Source organism: Osmerus eperlanus, chromosome 12, assembly GCF_963692335.1.
Source record: "Osmerus eperlanus chromosome 12, fOsmEpe2.1, whole genome shotgun sequence".
Taxonomy (NCBI): domain Eukaryota; kingdom Metazoa; phylum Chordata; class Actinopteri; order Osmeriformes; family Osmeridae; genus Osmerus; species Osmerus eperlanus.
Window position 1 is genome coordinate 2706107 of NC_085029.1, and position 14928 is coordinate 2721034.

A 14928-nucleotide genomic window follows, 5' to 3' on the forward strand; every position below is an offset into this window, starting at 1 on the left:
CTCTCTCTCTCTCTCTCTCTCTCTCTCTCTCTCTGTCTTTCTCTTTCTCTCTCTCTCTCTCTCTCTCTCTCTCTCTCTCTCTCTCTCTCTCTCTCTCTCTCTCTCTCCTGTGAGGAGGAAAAAGGTGCAGTCTGATGCTCCACGAACTCGAACGTCACGTGGTTGCGATAAGAAGCGGATGGGCGGGGCTGCGCGCTGCTGCAGGACCTTGGACAGCGCGCGCTCACCGTGTGCGCGGTATAGAAACTCAATTACTGGAGACTTGAATTCGGTGGGGGGACTGGAAGATCTAAATGATAATGGCATAACCCTGACTAGACTATGTCCTTCCACCAAATTCGATGTGAACGTAACCGAGAGATTGCCCAAATAGATGCGAGAGCAGAGAACAGACAATAAGACTAAGCTGCCTCCCTCACCTTGACTTCTATCAATACTAATCTCTCTTTCTCACGCTCTCAATGTCTCTCTGTCTGTCTGTCTCTCACACACACACTTCTCATTCTCGCAATCTGTCTTTTTCTCCCTCTCTTTTTTTCCCCCACACAGAAACACACACACACACACATTGACGACCTGTGGACCGACACCCATCTTCTGACTGAGTTCTGGACACACTACTTTGTTCTTCAGGAGTGATAGGGCTGTACGGCCATTTACTCTCCACGCATCTAATGCTACAACGTATTATCCGACACGAACAGGAACTATTCCCTGCTGTATGCGAAATATTAAAGGTACTGAGTCTACATATTCAATTAAGTTCTTAAACGTATAACATTAGACAACTAGCCCTATGTTTCACCTAGGCCCCTCAACCAATGAGATAGGTTCGTTTTATTTTATTGGCTACTAGCCTACATTAATTGAATTGATAGCAAGTTTTATTTTCTAACATAAACTCTTTTGTAGATTTCTTAAGTAATTTTCACGAGCAAGTGTTCTTTATAAACTGGCACTTTATTGACTTCTTCACCAAAACTCACTTTATCTTCCAATTCAATCAGCCGTGAGAACTATAGGCCGAAAGATAAAGGCAAACATAAGTAAATAGCCTAAATTACAGCACTTGAAGTCTAATGAAATTAGTTACAATGCAAATCTTCTTTACATTCAAATAGGCTACAGCTTGAAATAAACGGCATTCAAAACACTTTCCACAATGAGACGATAACCGCTCGTGGCTAATAGTGCGTCATTAGCCGATAGTTAGGCCCAAGCTCATTAACCTTCATAATTTAACTTTAGAAATAACTCAAATCTAGGCTACCTAAGGTTGCCCATTGCAAATGGAGAATTCTACATGATAGGTACAAAAATCGAACTAAATGAAATCGTATAAAGTTCACTAACATTATCTCTGGACCTGTTACTTTTTCCAGGTCCTTCACCGTTTAAAAAAATAATAACAGATACTAACATATTAATCTATTCTGTCACAGATGTCAGTTGGCCAGCCTATGTTGTCTGTTGTTTTGGTTTGGTTTTGACTATTGTTTGCTGTGGTGTTTTCATATTGGTTGCTGTGGTATTTTCGTGTTGTTTGCTGTGATTGTGTGCATGGTGTTGTGTGTGCTGTTTGACGTCAGGGACGGGGGGAGGGAACTCCCCAGCTGACAGGGACGCAGCCCATCACTGCTAAATGATCCCCAACTGATTGGCCAACCAATGAGAGGAACTCCTTCAAAAAGGAGCGGAGATTGAACAGAAGGCAGGATTCTACTGGGACACACGCAGGAGCACAGAGAAGCGACGATCAAAATTCCGCTTCTCCCATTCGGACTCCGGAGGCACAACCACGGCTCGTCCGATGAACGTAAAGGGAAGTACTTGAATCTCCCCTACACAGTTACTTGTCACTGTGCGAATCAAAAGTAGCCAATTATTATTGTTGTCCAGGCAGGCCTACGCACTGCAGGCGCGGAGCCGACGGCGTTCTTGGATCGGAGGGGACATACGCCAAAGTAGCCATAGGCTACGAGACATTTACATTGTTTTTAGTATTTGGACATTTTTATCCTTTATTATATCATTAAAAAACATTTTCTGCATCTGTCTCTCGGCTGTGTGACTGTGGCCCAAGGATAACACCTGCTTTTAACCGTGTCACTAGTGTGACATAAGTGGCGTAGTCGGCAGGATCCTTGGTTTCTACAGTCTATCATACGAGATGGCAGATGAACAGAATCCTTTAGCTAATGAAGGTGGGGTTGTAAACACAATGGTAATGCCATGGTTTATGGGTGCTGCATGGATACCCAAATTTTCTGGAGAAAGAAATGGCAATATTAAATTTCAAGCGTGGGTTAAGCAGATGGAGGCCATGTTACGGGCTCAGGGGCTAAGTGAGAGACAGAAGATTGATTTTATTTTGGGGGCTTTAGAGGGTAAAGCTGAAAGGAAAGTAATGTTGTTGGACATTACAAAAAGACAAACTGCAGAGGTCCTTTTTAAATCCTTGCAAGAACTGTTTGGAAAAGTTACCCCATTAGCTGAACTCCGAATACAGTTCTTCAGGTGCAGACAGTTAGAGGGAGAAAGTGTAGAGGATTTTATTCTACGTCTACAAGAATTGTTTAACAGATGGCGGGAGTTGGAACCGATGGGGTCGGCCCAAGATGAAAAGACAGTCCGAGACCAGCTTGTATTAGGCCTAAGACCGGGAACAGTAGAGGAAGAGTTATCCAGACTTCTTAGACGACAACCAGAACTTGCTTATACAGCTGTCTGTACAGAAGCTCTGGCTCTTGAGGCTGAGGTGCGTAGGAGAGAGTCAGCAGTGTCCTCTAGAGTGTTGGTACCCAATCACAACACCAATTTGCAGAGTGACCCAAAACAAGACCTGGAGAAATGGAAAGAGACTGTAAGGTTAGAGTTGCGGTCGGATATACAAGATCACCTGACCACTCTGAGCAAAACCCTAGTGGAAGAGATTCGTAGGCAGATGTCACCTGCTCCTTCTACTAGCCCAATTGGAGAAACTCAGAACTTCCAACACAGACCTACGCGGCCAGACCGATACCCCCGTTCTCCTCAACCCACAGCAACATTCAGGTGGGATCATCAAGGTCGACCCATATGTAGAATATGTGACCAAGTTGGGCATGTTCAACGCTACTGCCCTCAAGGCCAACAGGGGAGGGCTCCTTTAAACTAACATCCTCAGCTACTGAAGGGCGAGTGGCTGGGGAGTGGGCTGAGAGGAGTGGGATCTTAGGGCCTGATCTTGTAGGAGTTTGCCCAGGGGTAGAGGTAGAAGTGGGGGGTGTAAAACTTCCATGTATATTAGATGCAGGCTCCCAGGTAACACTGTTTAGTGAGTCCTTTTTTAAGAAATGGCTTAGCCATATCGACTTACAAGAAGCGGAGGGACTGAATTGGTTGTCTCTTAAAGCAGCCAATGGGCTAAAAATACCCTATACAGGATATGTAATGTTGGACTTTGTCATAGGAGGGGTGTCCGTACCTGGAAAGGGGGTGCTCATCGTTGAAGATGGCTGCCTAAGCGCAGAGAAGGGAATTCTAGGGATGAACATCATTTCAGAATGCTGGAAAGCTGTGTTTCAAAGCACCCATCCTGGACGGACTGCTTTTGGCCTTACGGTGTCAGCTAAAGCCAGTGAAGAATGGGACAGAGCTTTTGCGGTATGTAATAAGACCAACTGTGACGAATCAACAGATGGTAAGGTGGGGGTCACTAGACTAACACGAAGAGAAGTGGTGGAGATACCTGCACGAAGCGAAATGATCCTGTGGACCCAGGTATGCACCTCATCAAAGTTACCTCAATATTTTGTTTTAGTGGAAGGGGCAGAAGAGGAAACGGAGTGGCAGGTGGCTCGGACCCTAGCTTGGGTAAAAGATGGGAAGGTTCCTATTCGTATCCAGAACACTAACCCTTACCCCATCTCTGTCCCCACCAGGCGCCCCCTAGCTACTGTCTACCAAATTGACCCCCAGCAGGTCAGAGGTGAAAGGGAGCTAGTGCTTCGACCTTCATCCCCGGGAACGGTGGAAGTGGACGTACAAACGGTGCAGGGGGTGGAGCCCACTGGAATCCCAGTGCACTCCCTCCAAGGGGAGAACCTGACTGCTGAACAACAACAAAAGATGGACACTCTCCTGCAACGGTGGAGTAGAGTGCTTGCAGCTCACGATGAGGACTTTGGCCGGACAGATGCAGTGCTACACCAAATCCCCACTGGAACAGCTGCCCCTAGCAGAGAACCCTCTTACAAAGTATGTTGGACACTGGAGTAGTCAGGGAGAGTTCTAGCCCATGGGCAGCTCCCATCGTTCTCGTGAAAAAGAAAGATGGTTCATGGCGGTTTTGTGTGGACTATAGAAAACTTAATGCTGCAACCCACAAGGACGCCTACCCCCTCCCTCGCATTGAGGAATCCCTCACTTGTCTTAAACAGTCTCAGTGGTACTCAACATTAGATTTGGCTAGTGGGTACTGGCAGGTAGAAATGGACCCAAAGGACAGAGAGAAGACTGCATTTACCACACCGCTGGGACTCTATGAATTTGATAGGATGCCTTTTGGTCTCTGCAACGCACCTGCAACATTCCAGCGGCTTATGCAGTGATGTTTAGGGGGAATGGTGAACGATACGCTACTCATCTATCTGGACGATTTACTGGTTTTCTCCCCTGACTTTGACTCTCATCTCACTCACTTAGAACAGGTGTTCGAAAAACTGGATAGACATGGCCTCAAGCTTCAACCGCGAAAATGCAAGCTTCTCCAAAGGAAGGTCAAGTATCTAGGCCACATTGTTAGCGAACAGGGGATATCAACAGACCCAGACAAAATTTCAGCAGTACATAATTGGCCTCCACCATCCACAGTTAAGGAAGTAAGATCATTCTTAGGGTTAGCGGGGTATTACAGGAGGTTTATTTCAGCATTTGCTAAAATGGCTGCCCCCCTGCACGCACTTTTAGTTGGGACTGCTACATTGGGAAAGAAAACAAAGTCCATCATCTGGTCAGCGGACTTCCAGTCTGCTTTTGAGCAACTAAAACAAGCCCTTACTACTGCCCCTATTCTGGCCTTTGCAGATTTTAATCAGCCTTTCAATCTCTATACAGATGCCAGCCTGGGGGGTTTAGGTGCAGTTCTGTCACAGGTACAGGATGGAAAGGAAAGGGTGATCGCTTTTGCTAGTAGGAGCCTACACGTAACCGAAAGAAATGATCACAACTACAGCTCGTTTAAGCTTGAACTTTTGGCGCTCAAATGGGCAGTAACTGAGAAGTTTAAGGATTACCTCTGGGGGGCAAACTTCACATGCTTCACAGATAACAACCCCTTGGTGCATCTCGACTCGGCCCAACTGGGAGCAGTTGAACAAAGATGGGTTGGACAGCTGGCAAATTTCCAGTTCTGTATCAAGTATCGTCCTGGTGTGGCTAACAAAAATGCAGATGTTCTATCCATGCTGCCATTTGGAGAAGACACGAGCGAAGGAGCAGTGATGGTGGGAGTAACCGAGGCTCAAATGGTGGACCCCTTGACACAAACTGACCAACCGGATGAAACCTGGGAGGCTCACCAACAAGCAGACCCCACCTTGAAACTAGTCTGCGGTTGGCTCAAAAAGGGCACAAAACCAGATGCATTGGAGAGGAGGATGGCCGCCCCACTAGCAAAGAGGCTGTTGCGACACTGGGTAAGGCTACAAATAACTGATGGGGTTTTGTGTAGGAACATTAAGGAAAGACACACTGGAGAATGGCGGGCACAGATTGTGGTGCCCCCCGCCTGCACTTTTTCTTTGTGGGAAAAGTACCATGCTGCTACAGGACACATGAGCACAACTCGGACTGAGGCGGCCCTGCGGAGAACTTTCTTTTGGCCCCGACTTGGCGATGACATCAAGAACTGGGCAGCACGCTGCCCACAATGTACCTACAGCAAGGCAAGGCCAGAGGTAAGGGCACCGCTGGTGCCTATTGTGAGCTCCTACCCCTTAGAAACAATAGTCATTGACTACTTATCCCTTGGGAGACCTAACGATCGTTATCCCTATATCCTAGTCATGACTGACCTTTCTTCAAGATTTGGATGGGCAGTGCCAACTAGGGACCAAACGGCGGGGACCACAGTCCAGGCTTTGTGGCGAACAGTTATTCAGACCTAGGGATGTCCAGAGAGAATCTTATCTGACCGTGGCCCAGCTTTCGAATCCCAGCTCATGGCCCAGTTCTGCTCCTTGTATGGTTGTACGAAGACTCGTACCACCCCCTATCACCCTCAGGGTAATGGAGCATGTGAACGGTTTAACCAGACATTACTGTCCCTTCTAGCAACTTTAGAGGATGACAGGAAACCACACTGGCCGGATCATCTCCCGGCCCTACTACAAGCTTATAATAACACCATTCACAGTACTACAGGTTTAACCCCTCACTTTGTGTTGCATGGCCGCCACGCCAGGTTACCGGTGGAAGTGGTGACAGGAGCACCGCACCAGGAAAGGAGATACAATCTGGAGGGGTGGGTTCACCACCACCATCAAATACTTTTGCAAGCCTACAACCATGTGGCAGACCACGCAAAGAAACAACAACAACGGGATAAAGACAGGTACGACCGCACAACAAAACGGATGTCCCTTCTGCCAGGAGAGCGAGTGTTACTTCGTAACTTTCGTAGGCACGATCAGGACAAACTGGCCCCACGTTGGCAGACCAAACCATTCGTTGTGGTGGCACAGATCCAACCTGGTCAACCGGCGTACCGGATCAAACCAGAAGGACAGCAGGGCCCAGAAAGAACCACCCATCGTAACAACTTGATGCTCTGCACAATTGCCTCAGAACCAGCTGCTATATCTGAGGAAGCAGCAGGGCCAGGTATGGTCGAAGGAAATGGGACAATAAGTAGACCTTTATTCATGCCTTTGTTTTTGCCCCCAAGAGTGGTATCCCCTCATGCAAGAACAGGTGTTCCTGATGCAGTAGTTGGAGAGGAAGTAAGGTTACCCCTAGTCCAGGAGGAAGTGCCAGAGCAAGGACGGGTATTAAGACGGTCACAACGACCAGGCAGAGGACAGAAACCCCACAGGTATGGAGAGTAGATATGGCCTGCTGTCGGGACGACAACAAAAGAAACGGGGGGGGGAAGTGTCACAGATGTCAGTTGGCCAGCCTATGTTGTCTGTTGTTTTGGTTTGGTTTTGACTATTGTTTGCTGTGGTGTTTTCATATTGGTTGCTGTGGTATTTTCGTGTTTGCTGTGATTGTGTGCATGGTGTGTGTGCTGTTTGACGTCAGGGACGGGGGGAGGGAACTCCCCAGCTGACAGGGACGCAGCCCATCACTGCTAAATGATCCCCAACTGATTGGCCAACCAATGAGAGGAACTCCTTCAAAAAGGAGCGGAGATTGAACAGAAGGCAGGATTCTACTGGGACACACGCAGGAGCACAGAGGTGACGATCAAAATTCCGCTGCTCCCATTCGGACTCCGGAGGCACAACCACGGCTCGTCCGATGAACGTAAAGGGAAGTACTTGAATCTCCCCTACACAGTTACTTGTCACTGTGCGAATCAAAAGTAGCCTATTATTGTTGTCCAGGCAGGCCTACGCACTGCAGGCGCGGAGCCGACGGCGTTCTTGGATCGGAGGGGACATACGCCAAAGTAGCCATAGGCTACGAGACATTTACATTGTTTTTAGTATTTGGACATTTTTATCCTTTATTATATCATTAAAAAAACATTTTCTGCATCTGTCTCTCGGCTGTGTGACTGTGGCCCAAGGATAACACCTGCTTTTAACCGTGTCACTAGTGTGACAATTCCAACACAAAAAATTGGGGAAATAAAAATACACATTGACTGTAATAGGCCTTACAGTTACATATTTCTTGTAAGTCGTGAATTGCAAGAATATATTATTATTTTACTAGAATGGTATAGAACTATTGTTTATGCTCAAACTATTTAAAATATTGTAAAAGTGAAGTGTTAATCACTTAATCTATAAAGGATACTGGATATCTGTATTCTGATACAGCCCTGACAGGCTACCTTGACATTCAGAGGCCCTAGTGCCACCTGACATCAAGCTAGGATTGTAATCTATTCACAACAATAATCTGTGAAATAACTTTAAACTGTATTCGTTTGAACACTACAAGACATTATACCAAATCACACCATTACTGATGAGGAGCCCTGGGTCCCCTTGAACGAGTTCACAACGAGCTGTGGTCCTACTTGCTCAATTGAACGTTGTTCAAATGTTGTTTTATGACCTAAACAATGGTATCTAAAATACACAATAGATGTAAAGCTATCCGTCTAAGTCAAAACTCAGGTCATTCTTAATCTATTCCAAAATATCAAAGGAATTACTTAGTATGTTCGTCTCCATAAAATTATTCTACAAATACATCTAGTACTAAAACGACTCTAGACTAACAGTAAAAGTTATAAGAATCAAAAACTTGATCTAATGTAAACTCTAACATGCTCGTTCAACACATCTCTTTTAAATCTGATCACACAATCCCCCCAAAATGTTCCTTTTGTTTTACCCCTTGTAGAAAGCAGACCCAAATCTACACTCCACAATTCTACCTCCAAGGCATGTGATGCTTGACCATCTTACAGTACATTACAAGCAATATTTTCCCCACAGCGCAATATCCTTCCACATTTCCATTCTCAATTAATCCTTTCGACCCCAGCTGTATTAGGAAACACAGCACCCTTCATTCACTGAGCAGTCAACAGGATATTCAGGACCCCTCTCAGCCCCCCTCCCTCACAGCCACTTCAGAACCCAGCATACCTTCATGGTGTCTCATGTCTCAAATAGTGCTTTAATTCTGGTGTTATACTTTAAATAGCTAGATTGCTCTGTTTTCTCTGAAAACATATAGCTTTAAGTCCGGAAGCTATTGTCAATCTTTTCTGACCCTGGCTGACAACACACACGCGCACGCACACGCACACGCACACACACACACACGCGCGCACACACACATGCACACACTCACAGCAGCAGCAGTAGCCAGAGTAGCAGTAGCAACACTGTGTTTCAGAATCTCTACTAGACCTTTGGCCTGTGTTCCAGGCTTTCTCGGACAGGGCACCCTCAGTGCTGGTTTACCCAGCTCTGACGTGCTACAGCCCCCTAGCAGGGCCTCTCTGGGTGCCTGGTTCCTCCAGCTCTGCTGACACATCCTTACAATACTAACCACTGCATTCTGAAGAACAAGATTGTTCACTCAATATCATTAACAAGGCTGTTGCCATGAGAGAAGATCGTCACTGACCTTCTAGTCAGAGCGGAGGAGGGATTCACAGATACCTTGAATGGACCAGCCTTGCTCTGGTTCCAGTTGGTGTATCATTGCAATGATGTAGTAGAGGGTGTAACTGTATAAGTCTGTAGGCTGCTGACCAGCAGTTTTTGACTAGCGTGCTAGGACATGAATCTATCACAGTATTAACTGGAATGTGATTGATAGAAATTGATTTCGGCGGACTACCAGATGAATGTGGCACATGTGATCTAAACAGATGGGAAGATGTCTGTCTGTGTGTGTGTTGTGTGTAAGGGAAAGACAAGTAAAGAAAGAGACAGAGAACGAGGTGTATGTGTGTGTGTGTGTGTGTGTGTGTGTGGGGGGTGGACAGAGAGGAGGAAGACGGGGGAGAGGAACGAAAAGGGGGAGACGAGGGGTTACTATGGAAACTATCTCCGTATCAGCAACTGCTTCCCGGCTCTTTTCTTCTTTCTTCTTCTTCTTCTTCTTCTTCTTCACTTCTTCCACGGCACCCGCCCCAAATCGGGAACTGACCTTATGACTAAAGCCTTATCAAATAATAACGCAGTGCTGAAAAGTATGTACAGTTCTTACAAGGAACATCTGAAATACGTAATAATAGAGTTCCTGTTGTCCAGTGGTACGTCAATAGATCCAGCTCCATGTGAACACCACTCAAAACCCAGCCGAAGACCGTAAACACATGGCTGCAACACATACATTGTGGCATCCTCGTTTGGGGCTCTTGAAAGAGACAAACACTTGCAATAAATTACATTTTGTATTGTTTATATTATATTATAATCTACGCATATGATAGATATTAGTTCAAGTCATCATCCCGGCCAAACCCTCCATCTCCCACGACCTCTCAATCACCCTGGGATCGGCGACGGTGACCCCTTCATCCTCTGCCAGGAACCTCGAGGTGACCATGGATGACGAGCTCTCCCTCACAGCCCACATTGCTGCGGTCTCCCGGTCGTGTAGATTCACCCTCTACAACATCCAGAAGATCAGGAGATACCTGTCTGAGCATTCCACCCAGCTGCTAGTCCAAGCACTTGTCCTCTCAAAGTTGGACTACTGCAACTCGCTGCTCGCCGGTCTCCCAGCATGCGCAACCCACCCTCTCCAGAGGATTCAGAATGCGGCGGCCCGTCTGGTCTTCAATCTACCCAGACGCTCCCATGTTACCCCGCTCCTCATCTCCCTCTAGTGGCTTCCCATCACGGCCCGTATCAGATTCAAGACTCTGGTACTGACCTTCCGAGCGTTGAACGGGACTGCACCCGACTACATCAAGTCTCTCCTCCAGCTTTACACCCCCCCCCCCCCCACCTACGGTCTTCTTCTGACAACCGTCTGGTGGTCCCACCGCTCAAGAACGCCCGGTCCCAACACAAGCTCTTCTCCTGTCTGCCCCTTCAATGGTGGAATCAACTCCCCACCTCCAACAGGTACACTGACTGTCTCCCCACCTTCAAGGAAAGGCTCAAGACGCACTTGTTCCGGGAGTACAACGGCACTTAGGAATGCTTGGCTGGACCTGATGTTAGTTTCCTCCAGGATCACAATGACTCGTATTGAGAGACTGGTTGCTCTTGTTGGTTAGTTGTAACGGTTTCAAATTCTTGTACTCGCTGTGAAATATTTTACTGCTGATTGTTTTTTCTACAGGTACACTCTTGCACTCTTGTGGGGAGTTTCATGTTGTTCAATTGTAACTTGTTTAACCCTCGTGCTGCCTTCGGGTCACATGACCCAAAGGTTCATAACGAACCATTGTTGTGTTTACCCAATTTTACCCAATACAAAAACAAATAAAAATAATTTTCTTTTAACCATTCCAATGTGGGGGGTCTGAGACAGCCCGACAGTTAAAAGAAAATGCTTCACTTTGTTTTTGTATGAGGTAAATTTGTCGCAATACGACGGTGGGTCACAATGACTGATGGGTCAGAATGACCCGAAGATAACACAAGGGTTAACTGCATGCTCTTATGGTTCTTCCCTTTGGCACTTATTTGGTTTTCCACAATGTATGCTTCATGTTTTGGCTGCTCGCAATGTTTGGGGCTATCTCGTTGTTTTGATCAGTGACCTATGCTCTTTTGTAAAGCTCTCCCTTGGAAGTCGCTTTGGATAAAAGCGTCTGCTAAATGCATAAATGTAAATGTAAGTAAACAATGGAAAAATTCAGTACAGCCTCCATCTTTTTTTCAGGTACTTTGCTAAATGTGTTACTAAAAGTTACCCTGGGTGTGAAAACATTTTTAGAGTTGGCTAATTACTCTGCAGTAACACAACACAGCAGAGCCCTGCACACCCCTCAGGGTGAGCCAGAGGTGTTCTGTGGTGAGAGTGAATTGTGGTGAGTGTTTCTTCCACGATACAGCCATACTGTATCTCCCTTCTTCTACCACCCCATTTAGTTATTCTTCTCTCTCCCTTACGTCGTATCTCTCTCTTTCTCTCCCTCTGACAAGCTGTCAGTGAGCAGTGACCCCTGACTCTTTGCCCACTCAGCAGAGAGAAGGTCAGTGTGTGTGTGTGTGTGTGTGGCAATGTGTGTGTCTGAACTGCTAGCAGAGAGAATATAAAGCCAAAAATAAAAACCTCGTCTGTCAGCACACACAGACAGTGCCAATGTGTGTGTGTGATTCTCTGTCTGAATAAGAGACTAGAGGTTTGTTACAGTGACTAAACAGTAAGGTGTTGTTTTTACATTCAGAGATCCTAGGGTAAATGGTCAGACTTAATTGGATGTGGTTGCATACGTGAGTGTGTGTGAATGTGCTATTGATTCTAATGGATGGGTTTAACACCATTGTTTAATGACTGCCCGGTATACTTACCTCTGCTATGCAGAGAGTTGCCGTGGGTCCATCTGATGCTCCCTCCACAACAGTACCCAAAAGATGGTCAGAGAGAGACAGAGAGGGTGGGAAAGAGAGGGCGAGAAAGATAAAGTGAGGGCGAGAGACTGTGTGACAAGCATCCAACCCTCTTCAAATGAGATTAAATGGGAGGTTTGTCTCTAATCGTGTTGTAATGACTTTCCATGTAGGTCATATATTTACTAATTCCACTTGCCAATAGTGCAAACAGCAAATTGTGCAGGTGCGTGTGTATGTTTGTAAGAGAGAAAGTGTGTTGGGGGAGGTCATTTCTGTGCAACCTCAGTCTGATTTGTAATAATAGTACGGCCCTGTCCTTGAATGATTGTAATATTTGAAAACAAAATAACTTTAAACCTGTCTGTCTGTCACACACAAACGTGACTACACGTACACAGACAGCAGGCTATAGATCTGTAGTTCATTAGGACCCTTTACAGGCATTAGCATTGATCAGCTGACCCACAGAAGGAGACTGGCAGTCAGAAGTGCAGAGTGCACCAAGCCTGTGTGTGTGCGGACATCCTAATGGAAAGGCTTACTGGCGATCTATAGTTAATTACATTCCTCCTCAAGCCACCAATCAACCTGCGAGTGTGTCTCAAAACGACGCCAAGGCCCAAGGCTGTCTGCTGGCCTGGAGGAGGCTGGAGGTCAGGAGGCTGGAGGTCAGGAGGCTGGAGGTCAGGAGGCTGGAGGTCAGGAGGCTGGAGGTCAGGAGTCAGAGAGGTCAGCGACAGAGTAAATACATACAGTTGATAATGAATAGTAACCAAGTCACTAGAAGAACATAAACCTTCCTCCTCCAACTAACCACTAAATATATCAGGCGCTCATCCAGGTTCCCAAGGGGCTGGAACTGGGCAGGGTTCCATCCAAACGTGGTACAGCCCCCTCAGACTGTGACAACAGCAGGAAAGGGCTCAATTCCACAAGCACACACAGAGACATGCTTCCTCACAAGGAGAGCCTACCTCACATCCTGTTAAGCCACCGGAAGTGCCTTGTTTGTGTGTGTGTGTGTGTGTGTGTATGTGAGTGTAGGCAGTACTTTGGGAATGATGAGTTGATGATGATACTATCACACTGAAATAGAACATCAAAGTGGTACCATGGTGACGCCAGCAGCGCTCTCGCCCGTTTAGTCGCTGATTTAATTATCTTTATCTTTAAGGGAACAAAGTGGCTAAACGCACTGCAGGGAGAGGGGGAGGTAAACAGAGAGGACAGGAAGATGAAGTAAGGGTGACAGAGGAGGTGACGGCAAAGACAAATTTGGGGGTGAGAGGAAAAGAGGGAAAAGGGGAATGGAAGGAAAGAGAAAAATGGATTATAGAGGACGGACCAAAAAAGACACAGGAAATAAGAGTGTGGAAGGTGGGGAGAAGGCTGGGAGAGATGGAAGGAAGGAAATGGCAAGGGAGAGGGAAAGAGAGTCTGACTGATGGGGAGAGAGAGAGGAGGGGAAAGAGAAGGCAAGTGGAGAGAGTGTGTTTCAGATGATCAGGTGTTTGGCGGTCTCCTGAGAGATGGGAGAGGGGGAGGGGGGAGGGGGAGAGGGAGCGTTAAAGAGAGAAGGAGAGAGAGGGAGAAAGAGAAAGAGAGAGATGGAGGGAGAGAGAGAGAGAGAGAGAGAGAGAGAGAGAGAGAGAGAGAGAGAGAGAGAGAGAGAGAGAGAGAGGGAGAGGCGTGTAGTGTGTCTCTGAGGTGTGCTCTGTGACTGAGTTAGAATAACATGGGGCGACATAGCTGCTGTTAAACTTTATGGGGGATTGAAAATGGACAATTAGCATCCCAACGATCTGACAGTCACCTGGTGCCTTCTCCTCCCTGTTGTCATGGTAACCGATTTTCTGCACAACCAGGCGGTCTAGTTTTTTGTGGTTTTGAGGGAGCCTCTACTCTGAGTGAACCCCCTACCCAACTCACACCCCTACCCCCCCACATAGGACAAGACACTCCCTTATTCCCTGTTTATGAGCCCCTTTTTTCAGACTATTTGTGACTAAAGGACATTCAGCTTCTGTTTCTTTTGATATTCTTTGCTTTATCTCCTTCCCCTTCGCTATCCCTTTCTTGTTTATTTTCTTCCTCCTTCCCCCTCTTTTTTGCTCTCCTGGCTGGTCCCCCATCTCCTCTTTCTAATCTATGCTGCTCTTTCTCCACCTCCTTCCTCCGATCACCAGGTTGCTAGGCAACTGTGCTCCATTGATCTAGAGAAGCAGGATGACAAGCTCACATAGCTGTCATGAAAAATGCACACACACACACACGGCCACACACAGCAATAATACACACACATGTACAAGCACACACCGACCTACACATTTCATCAAAAACCTTTGTGTTAATGGCACCTTTCGAACAAATAGTTTGTTTTTATACCTGAGCTGTAGAGGACATGGAACAGGGGAAGAGAGGGGGGAGAGACAGAAGGAAAGGAGGAGGAGGGAGTTGGCTGAGGGATCTCTTCACATAGCTTACCTCCTTTTTCTTTTTCTTCTGCAACTACAGTACCAAGAATACCACTATTGTGCTATACTGACTGTGCTAAACTTTTAATAAAATTGGCTTTATACTATAAAAATCCTACAGCAAATACTTCCAACAACATGACTATACAACTGTGGTTAAACTACTTTCCTCTAATATGAATAGGATCAACAAATCTCAAAACTACAACACTACACTGTTCATACACTACACGATCCCACAGTAGGCTATAATACCTTATAGC